Genomic DNA, 18,716 nt, shown 5'->3' on the forward strand with positions numbered 1-18,716 from the left:
GTTATTCCATTAAACTATATAGTCTATTTGTGAGAGCATGATTACAATATCCACTATATGGTTGATGTAATGGCATATTTATAAATGCCGTCTCTTATTCTCAATCAAGTATGTGATTAAATGCCTTAAAATGCGATATATAATCTATGAAATTTCATAGTGTTTGGAAACTTACTGAATTGTCTAAAGATCACAAGTTCATTAGTTGCAAATTGGCGTACAAAACTAAAAAGATTTCAAATAAAAATGGTGGAGTTTAAAACTAAACTTGTAGCTAAATTTTTCACGCTGAAAGAGGGATGGATAATTTATAATGAAGAAATAATTATTTCTTTCTAGTATTTTTAAAGATTCTTTCAGAGTGAACGTGACATTAATAATTTATTTTGATATGGAGTTACGCCAAATAAATAGATACAAAATCTATAAGTGCAACTGGAGTATTTTGTAGCAGATTCAAGTAAACTTGTGTGTGAACTGAAAAGTCTTATTCATAATTTTAGAAAAGTTTCCAGACAATATTATTAAAGTTTCATAGTGTTATTATTTTGTTCAATTGGGAATAAAGTAATTTAGTATATATATACTGCAAGGTTAGTGAGAGGAAAATTATTTTTCTCATATACTATGTACATGATATTTTGTTTATAAGTAGTGACCTTGAGGCATCTTTTGTCTTTTGTACTTAGTCCGTAAGGATTGTTCTCGCCATATAAATATTGGATTTTATTAGATCTATTTCAGAGGACATTTGCTTATTGTATTTTGGAAATATTCAATATACATCATTGCAAACCATGAATTGTTTTTGTTGTTAAGGGTGATGGACTGAATCCATTACATTATCCTTATTTAGATATTAAGAAAATCTAATTAAATGGTGTACATTGTGTCAGTGCACTTAAAAGTATAATGTATACTTGAATTTGCACTAGACTAAATATCGTCTTTGTAACGGGACTTCTAGGAAGATATCAGTCAAATCCAGGCACTGGGTTGTTGCTAATAAGGTTTTAAGGTACTTAAATAAGACAAGAGATTAGATGCTAGTTTACAGACATGTTCAATTCTTGCAACTAGTAGGGTATTCAGTTGTAAACTTTGCTAGTTGTTAGGATGACATGAAATCAATAACGAAATACATATTTATGTTAGTAGGAAGTGCAATAAATAAAGTTCTATGTTATCTTCTACTATGTAAGTAGTGTTAGTAACATTCTTTTAGGCTGTTACTTGGGCTATTAGGCCCCAGAACCTCATGACGAAGTTAATCGTTTTAACTTTATGGATAGACCCATACGATTGTATTGAGACAATAAATTTGTAGTATTATTTATTTACTACAAATATCTCAAGGGGTCTAAATAAATGGCAATCAAGATTCTTACCATAAAGAAATAGTACAGAAATGTGACGTAATAATATAACATATTTTCACAGATGATATGGTTGTAAATCCACTAATTAAAGGCCTATGCCCATGTGTATTTGAGTGACATGTCATTAGCATGGGCCTAAGAACATTATAAGATGCTATTATTTAGTGGGAGCTATTTTGGCTTTACTATGATAAATGTTTCATATGTGTTCGTTACATTTAGTAACGGTTTGATATATATCAACTTTTGCATTCAATAAGATATTTTTGAATATGTTGTTATTATGTTGAATACATATTGATAAAGTCTCAAAGTACTATATAAACCTTGAGTGAAGGTTAGGGGCATCTAGTTATTAGCATTGTCCACATGTCTTGTCATACATAAATAAATGTTAACCATAATGACAAGACATATGTGGGTTCATGGAATCATAAAGTATTCTCTAGTGGCACACGTTTTTGTGTCGCCTAAGGTAAAAGAATGGTGACTGACAAATAGGATCTCTATATGAGAGATGTTATCCATTTACCACACTACCATATTGAATTAATATCAATAAAGTTGAGAGCACTCGTGACCATGGAAGGCTCTATGTATATATGCAATTACCGCCATGATTCGGTGTTTAAGACTTTATGGGATATGATTGACTATTAAGAATTATCTCTAGACCAAATGTGTGCACATACAGTACGATTTCAATTAATATAGTCCAAGTGGGAGAATGTAAGAGTTTTCCTAATGTGGACTAAATTAATTGATATTGTAATTTACTATTTTTACAGTTACCGTAAAACAAGGTTGGTCTAAGGTGAGATGGAAGGTTTCTTAATTAGTCTAATATGGGCCTGGCTAGTGTGGGATTCGCTAACATCTTTTGTGAGACTTCATACTTGAACCGTGTTGATACTACCAAAGCTCAGGTTAGTGCAAGGCATTCTTCTTAAGTGACTATGTTCTTCATATAGGGAGTCCGTATTTGTCATGAGGTCTTGGTTGGTTATCTGTTTATATTCCCAGCAATTTAGAGAAGTGGAGCATTTTACAAGATGGACCTGAGGATGCTTTGTCCGTTCTTCAAAGGCTGTCTGTTTTGAGTTGATTCGATGGCTCATTTTATGTCCAGCATATACACTTTCAGCTAGCTATACCTTCAAAGTCTGTTGACTGTGGTTGCTGATTGGCAGACCAGCAAGCAAGGTAGAAAGCTGTCTTTGAAGGACACAAATGTGCATCAAAGAGGAGCTGTCCAAATAATTCAGTAGGATGCCACACCAGAATATGTAGAAGAGCTGTCAAAAATAAAAGCGGTAGAGTCTATACAAATTGCCATCCCAGACAAATGGGCAAAATGAGAAAATTCAGGGTATAGTATCTGTTTGAGGGATGCGGTAGCAGAGTATTCAAGAATACCACCAGATAATTCTCTAAGAACTCAGGAAGAAGGTTGATTCTTGTTTGGGGTAACCTATGAGAATTATTTGTTCAATGATAAGATGTTTCCTCATTCTAACAATGAAGTACAACTTTTCTAGCCTAATTCAATTTGCTGGATATGCAGAATATATATATATATAGCGGCAGCTTTCAATAAAAATCCTTGACTTATATAATTGGTATTTCTCTTATAGAGTTTTGACAGGTTCCGATAATGCTTCCTTAGGTTCCTTTTCTTATACAAATCTATTTTCCAGCAGCATGCCTAATCCTACCTTAGTTCCATAATAGTCCATGATGATGCCCACGGTTTTAAAACTATATCAACCGAATAATAGCAAATTAATCTTTCTTTAGTTTTTGTCTCCATAACTTCAACCAGCTTGCAACATTATTAAGTGATATTGATGATATGATCTCCCATGGTTTTGACAAACTAGATTGACTTCGCTTTGCAAGAAAGAGTTGACGCTTTGAAAGAGAGAAGAGCATCGTCGAAGAAGGTTTTAGAGAGAGAAAGATGGAGAAGGAGAGATAAGCGGCGATTTGGTGATGGCGGAAGCAATAGACGAGGCAAAGGCGGAGGCGACGGCGTGGTTTGTCGGACAAGAGAGAGCAGAGCTCGGCCGTAAGTCGGGAGGAAGCGAAAGAGCAGAGCATAGAGAGGGGAGAGAGAGTCTTTCAAGGGGACTTTCAAATTTCTGACATTGAGCCCGCGGATGACATGTGTACAATAGTCACCTCGAACTTATATCTAAATATTTGTTAGCTTTGTAAATTAGATTCTTCCTACATTGACAAAGATTTGCGTTCACTTTTCTCAATGGACCAACTCTACAGCCATATATTCTCAACATATTATTCTGACAAATTTTATTACATTCATTTTCACAAGCAAAGCGTTAGCTCTAGAGCTAGCAATAAATAAAGGTCATACAAGTGAGTAATGAGTCCTCCGGAAGTACATTTTGAGGATCCTTAATGAAGATATGTTTAACCAATGATTACATATGAGGCACAAAAGGCATTGCATTTGATCAAACTTACAAAGCTTCTTTGGAATGACTACATATAAAGCAAAAAAGTCATTGCATCTGATAAAACCTACAAAGCTTCTCTGGTTTCTTAATAAGTGTCCTATGACACTCATCAATAAAATTCTAAGAATTAAATGAAGAAATGAGGTTCGTTGCAAAACATTTTACAAGAAAGAAAAAGAAAAAAAAAAGAGGAGTCTTCTAGATTTGCATCAACATGACTTACATGTAAATCTCTTTCAAATAGTAGATAAGGCTTAAAATCAATCGGTCATATGGTAACTTTGAGAGTAGATGCCATTATGCGCTGTATATATTTCATATCAACATTATACCAGCTTTAATTTGCTGCGACTCATTCATTCCAAGTCTAGGTTCTTTGCACGTCTTCTATATCTCACAGGGACTTTCCAGCTCAATATTACAAGCTCTCTTTTGATTGTGGTTTTACTAGATTGTGAGACATAAAACCTTAATAGTCTCTTGAGGAGTCTTTTCCTCTATGCTACTTATGTGGCGTGTTCTATTCTATATGCTTTAGATTTTCTAGGGAAACACTGTCATATAATTTGCAACATATATATTTGTTCACATTGTTGTTTTCTGCTCCAAATTTAGATCTATTGTGTGTATAGCAGGGAAAGAAATCTGTTAGTCTCATATATCTCGTAGACTTCAATAATCTATTGATTCCTATAGATGTTATTCGGATTTTCTTTTGTCCTTCAGTCTGAACGACTATTGCCAATTCATGCACTCTGGTGCGTCCTGAGCCTTTTTTTTTTCCTTTCTGAGGATATGTAAGATTTCGTCCACCATGAGCTCAGAGTTTGACTGGTCGAAACAGAAGGGAAACATACAGAAAAAACTACTTAAAAGAGTTTCAGAAGGACTAACCTTTGAGCGACAACGGAGAAACGTAAGTGGTATAACAGAAAAAGGACCAAAACTCAATAAACTGAGTTACAACGAAGGACAAGACTTTCACGACAAGCCTTTGACTACTGAACAGACAAGATAATTTTGTCATTTCTCTCTGTCACTCCTATCTATTAAGAAGGAAATGAACCCAATGTCACCAGTTAACAAATGATGATAACTAGCCTGCCTTTGGAATCAGGTGTAACTTTCCTCGAGGTAAATTTTATCAACCGTAAAAGCCTGATGAATATTTTTAGTTAATTAATGGAAGAACTTTGCCTTTAGATGGTCTTCTTCGTTATTAATTTAGACTACCATTCTCAGGTCCTTCTAATTGAGGTTTGATTCAGAATCATTTCCCTAGTAGGCTGAATGATGAAGTGTCTTTCTCAGTTTCACTCATAGTGTTCAAATTGGGTGCTACGGAATTCTCGTTTACTGAAGTGAGCGCTATTCGAGCAACCACCGGGAAGGTTGTCTGTTGCCACTTTTCATCAGATGGGAAACTGCTTGCTACTAGTGGACATGATAAGAAAGTAAGTGCGGGCATATGTAGACATGATGATATGTTGTTGTCTGCCATAGTCTGATTTGGGATGGTTAAATTTCTGGATTATGCAGGCTGTACTCTGGTATGCAGATACTTTAAAGCCAAAAGCAACTCTGGAAGAACATTATTCTTTGATCACAGTTGTTTGATTTAGTCCAGCCATGCCTCGCCTGGCAACATCTTCTTTTGACAAAACCGTCAGATTCTGGGATGCTGACTATATTGGAAAACATAATATCTCATTGACACTGGTGTTTTCTAGATTTTTCAATTACTTTTGTGTTTGAAGTGTGTGACTATAAGTACTGATAAATTTCAAAACTTTTTTTGGCCACTTTGATATAAGAAGTTTGTTTTTTTCTGGAAAGAACAATCTAATGAAAGCTATTTTTACACATACCCTGGAAAGTTACGTAGAACATGATCTACACTTGTAGCTCTAAGCAAGCTGATGTACTGGCATGGGTTAATTGACAGGACTCTGAATTTCTAGTCACCGCATGACGGTGAAGGGTGAAGAAGTAGGTAATCTGTCCCTTAACCTGACCACAGAAGATTTTGGTCTTTCAGAGGATTGGAGCAAGACTTTTAATTAAAGCTGGTCACCTGTTATTATTCAGATACTTAAATATTCCTGTCTTTGGCTTGTTGCCACTTGCTACATCAATGAGAAATGAGTTTGTGGTCGATTTTAGGCTCGTAGCTCTAATAGGAGTTGCCATTGTTTTAAAATCTAAACATTGAAAATTTGGGAACATATATTATGTTGAGTCGATATTATGAATTTATCGCTTAAATGTCCATGTGAATGGTTATGCAATCCGACTTTTGTTTACAACCTAGAGAGTTGCTTCAAAATGTCAAGTTCTCTGAATGTCCACACTTGCTTACATGAGATGATTGTCTTCTTTTATTACCCTTGAAGCCGGAATTCCAGAGCCTGCTGGTATTGATAAATTCTGCCATGGGTACTCTCTTGTGATAATGATCAAGTGAAGATTTGGCTACTTCCTTCATAGATCATTTTGAAAGCATTCTCTTAGGAGCTCAATGAATTGCTGTTTTTCAAGTGCAGGCTTCTATGTCATTTGTTGTGTGGCTTTTATATGAAATGATGTCTGTAACTATTAGGATTGTATTTATCCTTCTTGGCTTTTATGCATTCTTTCGGAAGCTCAATGTCGAGGTTCCTTCATTTTACCCTGATGATGATCATGTTTTAAGAGTTTCCTGTGTTGGTAGTTGTTGGTCAATGTAGAGGGCAAATTCGCATGTGACCTTGCTAAGATTTATTTGACTGTCTCCGTTTTGTTCCCTTGTGGTAGTATGCATTTAGCTTCACTTTTGTTGGCTTTATGTTTAATGTCAGTGTGCATATGGTATCATCAATGGATCATTTGTTCATTTCAGCCTCGTTATTCTCTTCGGACTTTTATGGGGCATTCTTTTAGTGTTATTTCTCTGGATTTCCACCCAAATAAAGATGATCTTATCTGCCCTTGCGATGGCAATGGTGAGATAAGATACTGGAGCATTAATAACGGAAGCTGTTTGAGGGTATTCAGGGTAAAAATCATATGAATTATCATGCTAATCGTGTTGTTCCTTGTGGGTTTTAATGAGATGGTGCATCAAGTGCATCTCAGTTCTGTAAAAACGTACAACTATTGTTGCTCGTGAATCAGGGTGGCGCAGCCCATTTGAGATTCCAACCACGTCTCGGAAGGTATCTTGCTGCAGCTGCAGATAATGTCGTATCTATATTGGATGTAGAGACACAACCGTGCAGGCAAACTTTGCAGGTTGAATTTTTAGTAACTTCTTCCTTTTTATTCGGTCTAGTCAAATGGGGATTGTTATTGGTTGTGATGGATTTATGAGATGGGCTTAAGGCCCGTCCGCCCATGCTGGGCCCAAAAGGCCCGGCCCACGGGAATAGGGCCCGTGGAAGGGGAAGGTATAAAAGGGAGGAGAGAGAGAGAGAAGACACTGGTTGGAAATAAACGTACGTACGCTTTTTCTCCCGCGTCCTCTCTCTCTCTTCAAAAGACAAAAAGAAGAACAGTAAGGCTCCGGCAATTCTTCTTCCCTTCAAGGCCTCCTCGGATCGAACAGAGTCTGATTTCTCTTCCTCCATTGGCGTTGGTGCTTAATCTGTGGCTAACAAGGTACGCTCGAATCCGTGGTGTGCTTTACGATCGGTGATACATGTTTTCCCGGGCTTTGTCTTCCGCATTGATTTAGGGGTTCGATTCGGTGTCGAATCCGGTTTTCGGGGATCCGTTATTCCCAACATTGGTATCAGAGCCCTTGTTCACGTTTTCCCGATCAATTTGATGTTTTTTGATTGATTTTTCGCGAAAAATTTTCGGCCGTACGGATCGGGGCGAGAAATCCCGACACCCGAGCGTTGTTCGGTCATTTTTCTGAGTTTTCGTAAGTCGAAATCGTTTTCTGAACACAAGGGGAGAAAGGCGACGTCGAGACAAGTCCGGCGACATATCGCACGCCGCCGGAGACGCCCCACGCGCCCACACGCGCGGCCGGCCGCTGCGCGTGGGCGCGACACGCCCGGGCGCCGGCAATGGCCAACGCGTGCGCCACACGCGCCGGTGACGAACCGGCACGTGCGCGCCGGCGACCGGCGAAACGGCACGCGCCGGTCGGCGAACCGACGCGTGCTGACGTCACCCGCTGACGTCACCCAACGGTCGATAACCGTCGGGATGACGTCATTGATGATGTCGGCGCGACGACGATGGTTGGCCGGCCGGTCACCAGCTGGCGACCCGACCCGACCCGATCAGCCTGGCGCATGCCGCGCACGTGCGGCTGACGTCTGCGTGACGTCATCACGCTCACGTGCGAGGCACGTGCCGGCTGACGTCTGTGTGACGTCAGCCAGCGCACGCGTGCGGCATGTGCGGTCGATTCGTCCGACCGGCATGGCCGGTCCGACCGTCCTCCGACCCGCGCGCCCGTTGACCGACCCGTTGACCGACGACGCTGACCCGGAAAAAAAAAAAAAAAAAAAGGAATTTGTTTCTTTTTTAGTCATGCCTATGTGGGTTATAAGTAATCCATTTTTAATTCTGCATTTGTTGCATGAATTTTGGAAAATTATGCATTTTCCCTTATATTTATTATGGATTATAAGTGATCCATTTTTAGTTCTGCATTTGTTGCAGGAACTATGATGTGTTATGCAAGGATACCTACAATCGCGAGAACGGACGAGGGAAATGCAAGACTTAAAAGGCTGATGTCAGAATTAGCTAATTATCGGTGGCATGATGGTGATTTAGTATCACATGTGGTTAGGGTCAATCAGATGATACAGGAAATCATCTGGAATGGTTATCTTATGCCGGATTTTGAGAAAGTGTCGGCTTTGATGAACACTCTTCCACCTAAATGGCAAGCAGTGTTAGATCGGCTATGGGAGGTCAACGTGGTCCCGGGTTATAGGAGGCTGGTGAAAGCTTTTGTAAGAGAGCACTATAGGATTGAGTTGGCCAAAACTTCAACCCTTAGATTGAGCGCCACATGGCGCCGAGTGAATGCGCCTTGGAGGCAACATGAAAGCTCTTCAAAAGTTTTTCCATGGTTGGCAAATGTGCCTTCAAATTTCTCAAATATTATGGCTGATAGATTAGAAGGGACATTCCCTATTTATTTCTTTGATTAATTATGTAATGTTTACTACCTGATTGTTGTTGATGTAGCAACCGATATATTAGTTGTATCATGTGAAAGCATTGTTAATTTATTGGATGTTAAGATTTTATTTGCTTTCTGTTATTGCTGGTTGCTGTGGGTAATTAGCTATGTGTAGTTTTAAAAGCTTTTGTAGCTTCATAGAATTGATTTTGCATAAGACAATTATATTAATAATAATTTTGAGTTAGGATTTTTGGAGGATGATTGGAAACATAGTGACATTTTGATTCTGAAGCCTTACTTGAAATTATCCATTAATATGATGGGTCTATGCAAATAGGGATGCATAAATGATAGGCATTAATAATTCGTGCATGTATGTCTGATGTGTTCAGATCGATGTTTTCAGCAACTAAGAACGTTATTGCTGATATGAACGGCAACAATTATGAAATATTGAATATGAAGATTCAATATGTGCTGGAAAAGCAAGAAGCACTAGAAGCTCTTGACCATATTATGGAAGATCTTGAGGGTGTCGTGCGCCACCTTGAGCTAGCAGAAGACCGCCTAACGGCATTTGAGCCGAAAATAGACATTTGCAATGCTGGTTCTAGCTCAGAAAGGGCTTTGAGCTCTAAGCGCAAGCGTATTGATTCGTTCAATATGTGGGAATGCAAAGGATCAAGTCCTTATTGCAAGAGATCAAGAGTTAACCAACACAAGAGAGGAAAACGTCCTCAAGTGAAGAAAATGTCAAGGGTGAGATGTTACAACCGTGACAAGAAGGGTCACTATGCTCGCGACTGTCGTGAGCCAAAGTAGCTAAACACCTCTTGCACATTTGAGAACTTTGCTTATGTGTCGAGTTCTGCATCATTGGCTTAATCCAATCCTTTGTGGACTGTAGATTCGGGAACGACAGACCATGTAGCGAAGGATAGAGGATCCTTCGTGGAATTCCGACGAGTATCAAATGGAACTAAGTGGATCTATGTGGGAAACAACTCCAGAGCTGAAGTTAAAGGGATTGACACCTGCCAATTGAACATGCGTGGTGGACGCACCTTATTCCTACATGATGTTCCATATGCTCCGTGAGATTCGTCGAAATTTAATGTCTGTTTTTGGTGTTGGTTAAGCTTGGTTTTAGTATGAACTTCCATAATAGATGTGTAGATTTGTATTTGGATACAAACTACTATGATTTTGGTCACTTTCTGGATGGTTTTATTGTACTAAATGTTGACTGTTGTGATGTCAATATGTTATTCCCTTATTTCATGTCTTCTACTTTATATGATAATGATGTGAATACGATGGCATGCTAGACTTGGTCATATGGGCCAACAACATATGAAAAGACTAGCCAAAGAGGGCTTATTGGGCAATATTGAAAAAGTCTATTTGCTCATATGTAAGCATTGCCTAGAAGGAAAAACGACAAGGAAACCATTTGTAAAAGGTAAAAGAGCTGAATTTCCTCTGCATTTAATCTATTCTGATGTTTGTGGTTCAATGAATGTGAGAGGAAGGCAAGGGGCTGTTTGTTTCATCACTTTTATAGATGATTCTACTTGATTCGAATATGTCTATTTGATTTCTCATAAATCTGAAGCATAAGTTGTTTCAAAAAGTTTATGAAACTGGTAGAGAATCAATTAGACAAGAAAATAAAAGTATTTAGATCCGATCGAGGTTGAGAATATTTATCTGATGAGTTCAGAAAATTATGTGGTGAAAAGGAATAGAAATACAGTTGTCTATTCCATATACTCCTCAACAAAATGGTGTTGCAAAGAGAAGAAACAGAACCCTACTGGAAATGGTTAGGCCCATGATGGCGTATGCTAACTTACATATCACTTTTTGAAGTGATGCGTTGTTAACTGCTGCCTAAATACTTAACCGGGTGCCTTCCAAATCAGTTAGTTCCACTCCATATGAGTTATGGATAGGTAGAAAACCGGACTTAAGTTTTCTTAAGTCATGGGGTTGTGCTGCCTATACACATGAGTCCTCTCACAAATTTGGGAAATTAGGTCCCAAAGGAAAGAAGAGTATTTTAATGAGATACTTCGAACACTCGAAAGGGTATGTGTTCGTAGGTGAGCAGGAAAGTGGGAGTATAACTGAATATGAATCACGGGATGTCACATTCTTAGTGGATGAATTTTCCTAAGAAGGGAAATAGGAGAAGATCACTCCCTATTTGAAACCTTGGATTAAGATAATGATATTAATGGAGTTCGTCCAAGTGGAAGTAATATGAGAAATGATGAATTGAATTCAACTCATTCCCAATTACAACCATATGATGAGACGATGTCATCATTATCTAATCCGAGTGGGAGCATAATTGGGAATGATGTGCTAAGTGTACAATCTCCCAAACGGCGAAAAAGTTGCCAAAATATTCCCCGTCGACGTCTTGACATTGAAGGGGAAACTTTTATGATTGCTCCGCAAGATGAGGATGAGCCAAGAAATATTAATGAGGCTCTTAAATGCCCTAATAAGGAAAAATGGATTTATGCAATGAAAGAGGAGATTGAGTCAATGAAGTCAAACCAAGTCCGGGAACCGGTTGATCTTCCAAAAGGGACGCAGAGCTATTGGGAACAAGTGGGTTCTCAAAATAATGCGAAAGGCTGATGGCTCGATAGAAAGGCATAAGGCTCGCCTTGTGGCGAAGGGGTATAATCAACAGGAAGAAATTGATTATGAAGATACATTTTCTCCTGTAGTGAGATTTACCTTGATTCGCATTATTCTGGCAATAGTGACTAGTATGGATCTTGAGTTACATCAAATGGATGTAAAGATTGCTTTCCTCAATGGAGAATTAGAGGAAGGAGCATATATGGAACAACCTGCTGGTTTCATAGTGAAAGGCCAAGAAGAAAATGTATGTCGACTTTGGGGGTTGATATATGGCCTTAAGCAGTCGTCAAGACAATGATATATATGTTTTCATAATGCCATAATGGCATATGACTTTACAATGATAGATGATGATCATTGTGTATATATAAAAATATCCAATGATCAATTTGTGATCATATCATTATATGTTGATGATATACTAATTGCCGGAAGTAATATGGAGTTTATTCATACTGTCAAAAGTTGATTGTCTTCCAACTTTGAGATGAATGATATGGGATTGTAAACCCATAAACACTCCTATTGCAAAAGGTGAAGGATTGAGCCATAGACTGTGTCCAATGACTCCACAAGAGAAGGAACAAATGAAACATGTTCCTTATGGTAGTGATGTTAGGAGCTTGATGTATGCTATGATGTGCACAAGACCTGACATATGTTATGTAGTTGGAATGGTGAGCAGATACCAATCCAATCCAGGTCAAGTACATTGGAAAGCCGTTAAAGGGATACTAAGGTATCAAAAGGGGACTGCTGATTATACGCTGAGTTATTATGGAAAGGATCTGCGACTCTAAGGCTATTCTGATGTTGATTGGGGAGGAGATTTAAATAAAAGGAAATCTACCTCTAGGTTTGTTCTCTTACCGAATAATGGCACCATGTGTTGGAGCAGTAAGAAACAAAAGTGTATAGCCTTGTCCACGATGGGAATTGAGTTCGTGGCATTATCAAAGAAGATAAGAAGATGTTTGGCTTAAGAGATTTTTGAATCATTTAGGTGTTATTGGAAGTGCTGCAGATTAATTGTTGGTTAATTATGATAGCCAAGCAGCAAAAGCGTACACCAAAGATCCAAAATATCATGGCAAGACCAAACATATAGATACCAAGTATAATTTTGTCATGGATATGATTGCACGAAAAGATGTGAACTTATAGTACATACTACGCATAGAATGGTAGCAGATCATATGACAAAGCCAATACCTAGAGATGTGTTTTGTGGCCATATGAAATCTCTAGGACTGCGTAAAGGCTAATGTACTGAATATTATAATTTTCCCTAAGTGTTCACATATGATGAATTTATGTTTTTCATCATTAATGCCTATGAATCTTTGTTTGATCTTTATGCATCTTAATACTCAGTGCATTACTTTAAGTTAGGAAAGTATGTCGGACAGATATGAGATTAGCCCACTCACACGGGTAATCGCCTCTATTTACTATGTGATAAATAGAGATAAGACTATTTTTAAGCTTATTATCTAGGTGATAATCGAGAGCTCAAGCTTAAAACACGTATGTCGCTTAACTGGTGTTAAGATGATGACATAATACTTACTATGTCCGAGAGTAAAATACCCCACATATTTTACTTTATCTGTCTATGATGCCAGATGTGAGTTCTGATGAATTTAGTGAATGAGTAGATACGTGAACTCAAGTTAGATATTAGGTATGTCTGAACTATCATCTGTACGGTATTGAAAGGTGTAGACATACGCTCCATGGGAAAGGAGTTGATACCGTAATACGTATTTCATACTACGTATGCATGAGACGACCAATAAGAGTGGCAAAAGTTTGATCTCAACTTTTTATGTCGTGTGAGACTCTTGAGGAAAAGAGTTCCTCAATTTTTTAGTCCCCTCATGACTCTTACTTATTCTCAAGATTTTTATTTAGTGTTTGCTATCTTAGGATGTTGCTAATGGTCATGAGTTTGATTTGATCTAATGAGGCATTTCTAGAAAAGCAAGCTGAACTGAAATTGAGAGTTTGAAGGAAAGAGGAAGATCGATTTTGGATAATCACATTGTAATTTTGTATTCACCGGTTAACCAATTATGACTATCTTTGGGATAATCATAATTGTGAATACAATAAATATATCATTGTTTAAAGGAGATCAAGAGAGATATAAATGTGATCGATCGATCTAGGGAACTGCATACTAAATCTACTTAGGATGTGATGCCCATTATGAGCTGCTATATATTCCTAACAGATGTATAGCAACGAGCTCTCAAAGTATGATGGTCGCACGGATTATTCACCGATATGAATGTTGAAGAGAGGAACAGAGGATTCTGTTCGGCCCATCATGTTAAGTGAGAGTCTATGATGGATTTTTTTCTGATGGGGCTGAGTAGGGCCTATCCGCCCATGTTGGTTTTGGACCACCATGTGCGAGTGGGAGATGATGGATTTATGAGATGGGCTTAAGGCCCGTCCGCCATGCTGGGCCCAAAGGCCCGGCCCACGGGAATAGGGCCCGTGGAAGGGGAAGGTATAAAAGGGAGGAGAGAGAGAGAAGACATTGGTTGGAAATAAACGTACGTACGCTTTTTCTCCCGCGTCCTCTCTCTCTCTCTTCAAAAGACAAAAAGAAGAACAGTAAGGCTCCAACAATTCTTCTTCCCTTCAAGGCCTCCTCGGATCGAACAGAGTCTGATTTCTCTTCCTTCATTGGCGTTGGTGCTTAATCTGTGGCTAACAAGGTACGCTCGAATCCGTGGTGTGCTTTACGATCGGTGATACGTGTTTTCCTGGGCTTCGTCTTCCGCATTGATTTAGGGGTTCGATTCGGTGTCGAATCCGATTTTCGGGGATCCGTTATTCCCAACAGGTTGGAAAAATGGGATATTATTGCTGAGTGAACGAGTGTCTTGCCTATAGTAGGAATGATTGAATGTTATCGTTCCTCTTGGATCTGCAACTACCTTTCCAGATTCTATGCCATTGAATTGTATGCTTGCTACTGATGGCTGTAGCTCATTCTCTGTTATTGTGTTGAAATTTGAAATGACAATATGTTTTGTTTCTCTTAGCATTAGAAGAAAAGCTATTATTTCATCTCTTTGCGAAAATCTTACTGTTGCGATGGGAGATATTTTGTTTTTTTTTTATGCTAGGGTGTATTGGTGAACCTATTGGCTTGCTGGATATATCTGAGTCAACTTGCCTTAATAAAGTAGCATTTTCCCAGGTCTAGGTTTGAGGCTCAATCCAGTTGACAAATGACTTTTGGAAAAAAGTTTGTCATCTAAGCTTGTCATCTTTTTATCTACCGTGTCTAAGTATATGACATTCATGTGTGTCAACATTTATGGATGCTATTTTAATGAGGCGATTAGTTCCAAGGTGTATGTCATCTTTCAGAGCATTTTATCCTTATTGAAATTGTTACTCATTCAATTGCATGGCCTTTTAATTCAAGTTGGCCTTTCTAGCCTTTGGCATAGTAACAATTAGTACCTTTATTCTTTTTGGTTCCTGCTTTTCGTAACGTGTTTGATGTTTCCTGCATGAATCTGAATTTTGATAACAGGGGCATACCAGGTCAATTTATTATGTGTGCTTGGATTCTACCGGCTGAGTTACTTGCATTTGTCAGTGAGGACTCTGAGAGTTTGGGCAGTTGGGTCTGGTAGTGAATGGGACTGTGAACATGAATTGAGCTGCAATGGAAACAAGTTCTACTCCTGCGTGTTCCACCCAACTTATCCTTCACTTTTGGTGATTGGCTGCTACGAGGTAAGTCGCCAGTTTGAATTATTTATTTTAGCATTTTAATGTGAATTTTAGCTCCATACGTAGGGGAAGTACAATATAAGTCCATGTTTAGATGTTCCCAGATCTTGTGAATTCTTAGGATTATATAAGAAATTTCTAGCAAAATTCTCGGGATGCTAATCTGGCTTATGAGTTTCTAAAATATTAATTGATTGTATAATACAAATCAGGCGGCTTTGTCACTATCCTTTGAAGTAGTGAAGGCTGGTTAATTGGCAATTTCAGAACCATAGCTTCTGAAGCAGGCTCTACAGGAGCCATGGAACAGCAAAAGCTATGTGCCTTGACTAAAAGTACAAGTCACATGAATAGACTCTTTAGACTTCTATTGCCCCATAAGATCTTGGGTTAACTGTGCTTTGGTCTAAGCTAATCGAAAATTCTCTGCACCCGGAGGTTTGGAATATGGCTAGAACAAGACAATGGCTTTACCAGCTCATGAGGGACTAATTTCAGCATTGGCGGTATCAAATGTGACAGGCTTGGTTGCTTCAGCTAGTCACGACAAGACACTGAAGCTGTGGAAGTGATAATTTGGCATCTCTAGGTATTTGTCCTATGCATTCAGATTGTAAGACTGAATTCGCCGTTCCTATCAAAGTGCATGCATCTTGTCCTCGTATCAGTTGCGTCAGTACACCCGGTTGGTGTCGTCTCATTGATACTAATTTAGAGCTTATCACGAGCGATGGGATTTAACTTTGTGACATTTATTGATGTTGTACATCGGGTGATGACTTCTTTTGTCAAGTTGAATCTTTCTACGAATGCTTTAGTGACATGTAATGTTTGGCCTTTCCTTGGAGAAGGAAATGTTCTCAGGTAGGACGCTACATCAATAATTGCCGTCTTTTTTCCTTTGGTACTTATGCCATGTCTCTCTTACTCGAACTTCAATGTCATTTACTTTTCTGGTTAGATTGAAATTCTCATTGTCGGTTTCATTCTCATTCTCATCAACTTAAAGGGCCAAAAGAAATAGATTTCAAGGAACCCTCTCATTTCTTAGCTGTGAAGAGATTGACATGGAATGAAATGTGTTTTGGTTAGATCCCTAGGAAACAAGTAGATCCATCAACCCTAGAATGGGTGAAGGAAAGGAAAAAGGTTATGAGGTGTACTAAAAGTATTCCCCTGTTGTAGCCTTTATTTGGGTAGTACTTTTCTTGTATCGATGTATAATTGCACACGGATAATATTGGATCTGATACTCAGAGATAGTACCTCCCTCCGGTGATTCCATTTACTAGGGTGATTATAAAATGGAGACTTTCATACGAGAGTTATAGCCTTCGAAGTAAAGCGAAATTTACCATGCAAAAAATGTATTTGACATGTTGAGGGGCAAGAACTCTTTTCTTGTAATAACTATGTGTATGCATACGTACCAATTAAGGCGTACTACTAAATCGCTATAGTAAACATGTTTTGTAGGATGTGGTGAATGCACCGTTGGCACGCCTCGTATTCATAGATACATATGTTGGAGAAAACTTACTTATTTGTTTTGAAGCTGACAAAACGTTTCCATCAATTCAGTCTAAAGACTTACAGACTCTTTCATCAAAGTCTAAAGACTGCCAGACCGCCAAACTCAAGATTTAAAGTCTGCTCTCATTGATAGTTTCTAGACCATCGAATAAGACTTATCCAGAATTGAGTATTTCTTTAAGGATTTGATTCAAGCATCTAAAGAAGATCTCTCGGTTGGAAATAGCATCTCAAGATCTTTTATTCGATTTGAAATTAATTCGAGTAACTTGGATCCGTTGATTGGCGAAGTATACTTGGAAGGTTCTACTTATGAAAACCTAGATTATGATTGTATGGGCGAGCAAAATTGATGAGCTATCATCACATTCCTTAAATAACTCGAGATTTCCTTAATTGATTTTATCCAATGAGTAGATTGGAAGAACTCCTTTGGAAGATGCCAACGGTTATGAATGCATGAAGGGGTATATAAGAAGGATGCTCTAATTATTTAAAGTAGTGCGCGATAGATAAATTTCAAAGTCTAAAGCTCTTTGTTCTTTGCTGGTTCAATAGTTGAGCATAAATTTTGTACTCAAAAGAGAGTTTAGATTCTTATGAAACCTTGAGGAAATGTAACAGAGTCTCTACATTGTGGAATCAAGGACATGATACTGTAACGACTCTTTTGATTCATAGTGAAATCTAGCTGGTGGGCTGTCAGTGCGGGAGAGTGGACGTAGGCTTGGATTAAGCCGAACCACTATAAATATTGTGTTCTTATTCTTTTCTCTGAACTTTTTTACTTTGTTCGTAACTCTACTTGATTGTTAGAGTCTATTTTCATCTTCAAAGTCTACTGTTAAACATACTCAGGTTAAAAGTAACGTTTTCTACTATATTCTGCAAAAGGTTGTTTGTGCACCTATTCACCCCCCTCTAGGTGCTCGTACTAACTAACTCAATTGGTATCAGAGCATGTGTACTCATTTGAATTGAAGCGTTTTTACTTCAGAGTTAACGATCCATGGCTAGTATGTTTGCTCCAGGGTTGGTTGAAGGGCAAATCAACACCAAACCGCCTTATTTTGATGGAAATGAATACAACATATGGAAAAACAAAATGAAGGCATTCATTAGATCAAAAGATCCTTTGGAATGGGATGTGGTAGACAAATGAATCATTCCTAAAGCTACAACAGCCTCAGAAATAGGAAAAGAAGCTGTTGAGGCTAGTGTGATGACTCAATAAGAGATAACCAAGAGACAAGCTCTTGATGCAAAAGCAATTTATTCCTTATATTGTGTATTATCTTCTACTGAATATAATAGAATATCTTCTTGTGAAACAGCTAAAGAAGTCTGGATAGGCTGCACATTACCTATGAAAGAACCAATCGAGTGAAAGAAACCAAGATCAATATCATGCTTGGTCAATATGAAGCCTTTAAGATGAAACCAGGAGAAACTATAACTAACATGTTTAGTTGTTTTATAGAAATCGTGAATGGTCTTGAGTATCAATGTCAACCAATTTCTGGACCCATGAAGGTTAACAAACTACTGCGTGGACTTTCAAAAGATTGGAATCACATAAAAACCTCAATAAGAAAGATACAAAGAATCATGCCACTCTTTGTTGACAAATTGGTTGACACTCTTTAATCTTATGAAGTGGAGAAAATCAATGAAGATGAAGATCCCAAAGGTAAAAAATCCATTGCTTTAAAATCTAATGATGATTCTGATGTTAGAGATTCTGAAGACGATATGGATGATGAAAAGTTT

General features: G+C 38.2%; 1 pseudogene; it reads left to right on the forward strand.

Moving 5' to 3' along the window:
* The first annotated feature begins 3,371 nt into the window (after nt 1–3,371).
* LOC104430556 lies at nt 3,372–15,985 on the forward strand (annotated as a pseudogene).
* Nucleotides 15,986–18,716: the final 2,731 nt, after the last annotated feature.

The sequence above is a fragment of the Eucalyptus grandis genome, chromosome 3 (genome assembly GCF_016545825.1).
Source record: "Eucalyptus grandis isolate ANBG69807.140 chromosome 3, ASM1654582v1, whole genome shotgun sequence".
Taxonomy (NCBI): Eukaryota; Viridiplantae; Streptophyta; class Magnoliopsida; order Myrtales; family Myrtaceae; genus Eucalyptus; species Eucalyptus grandis.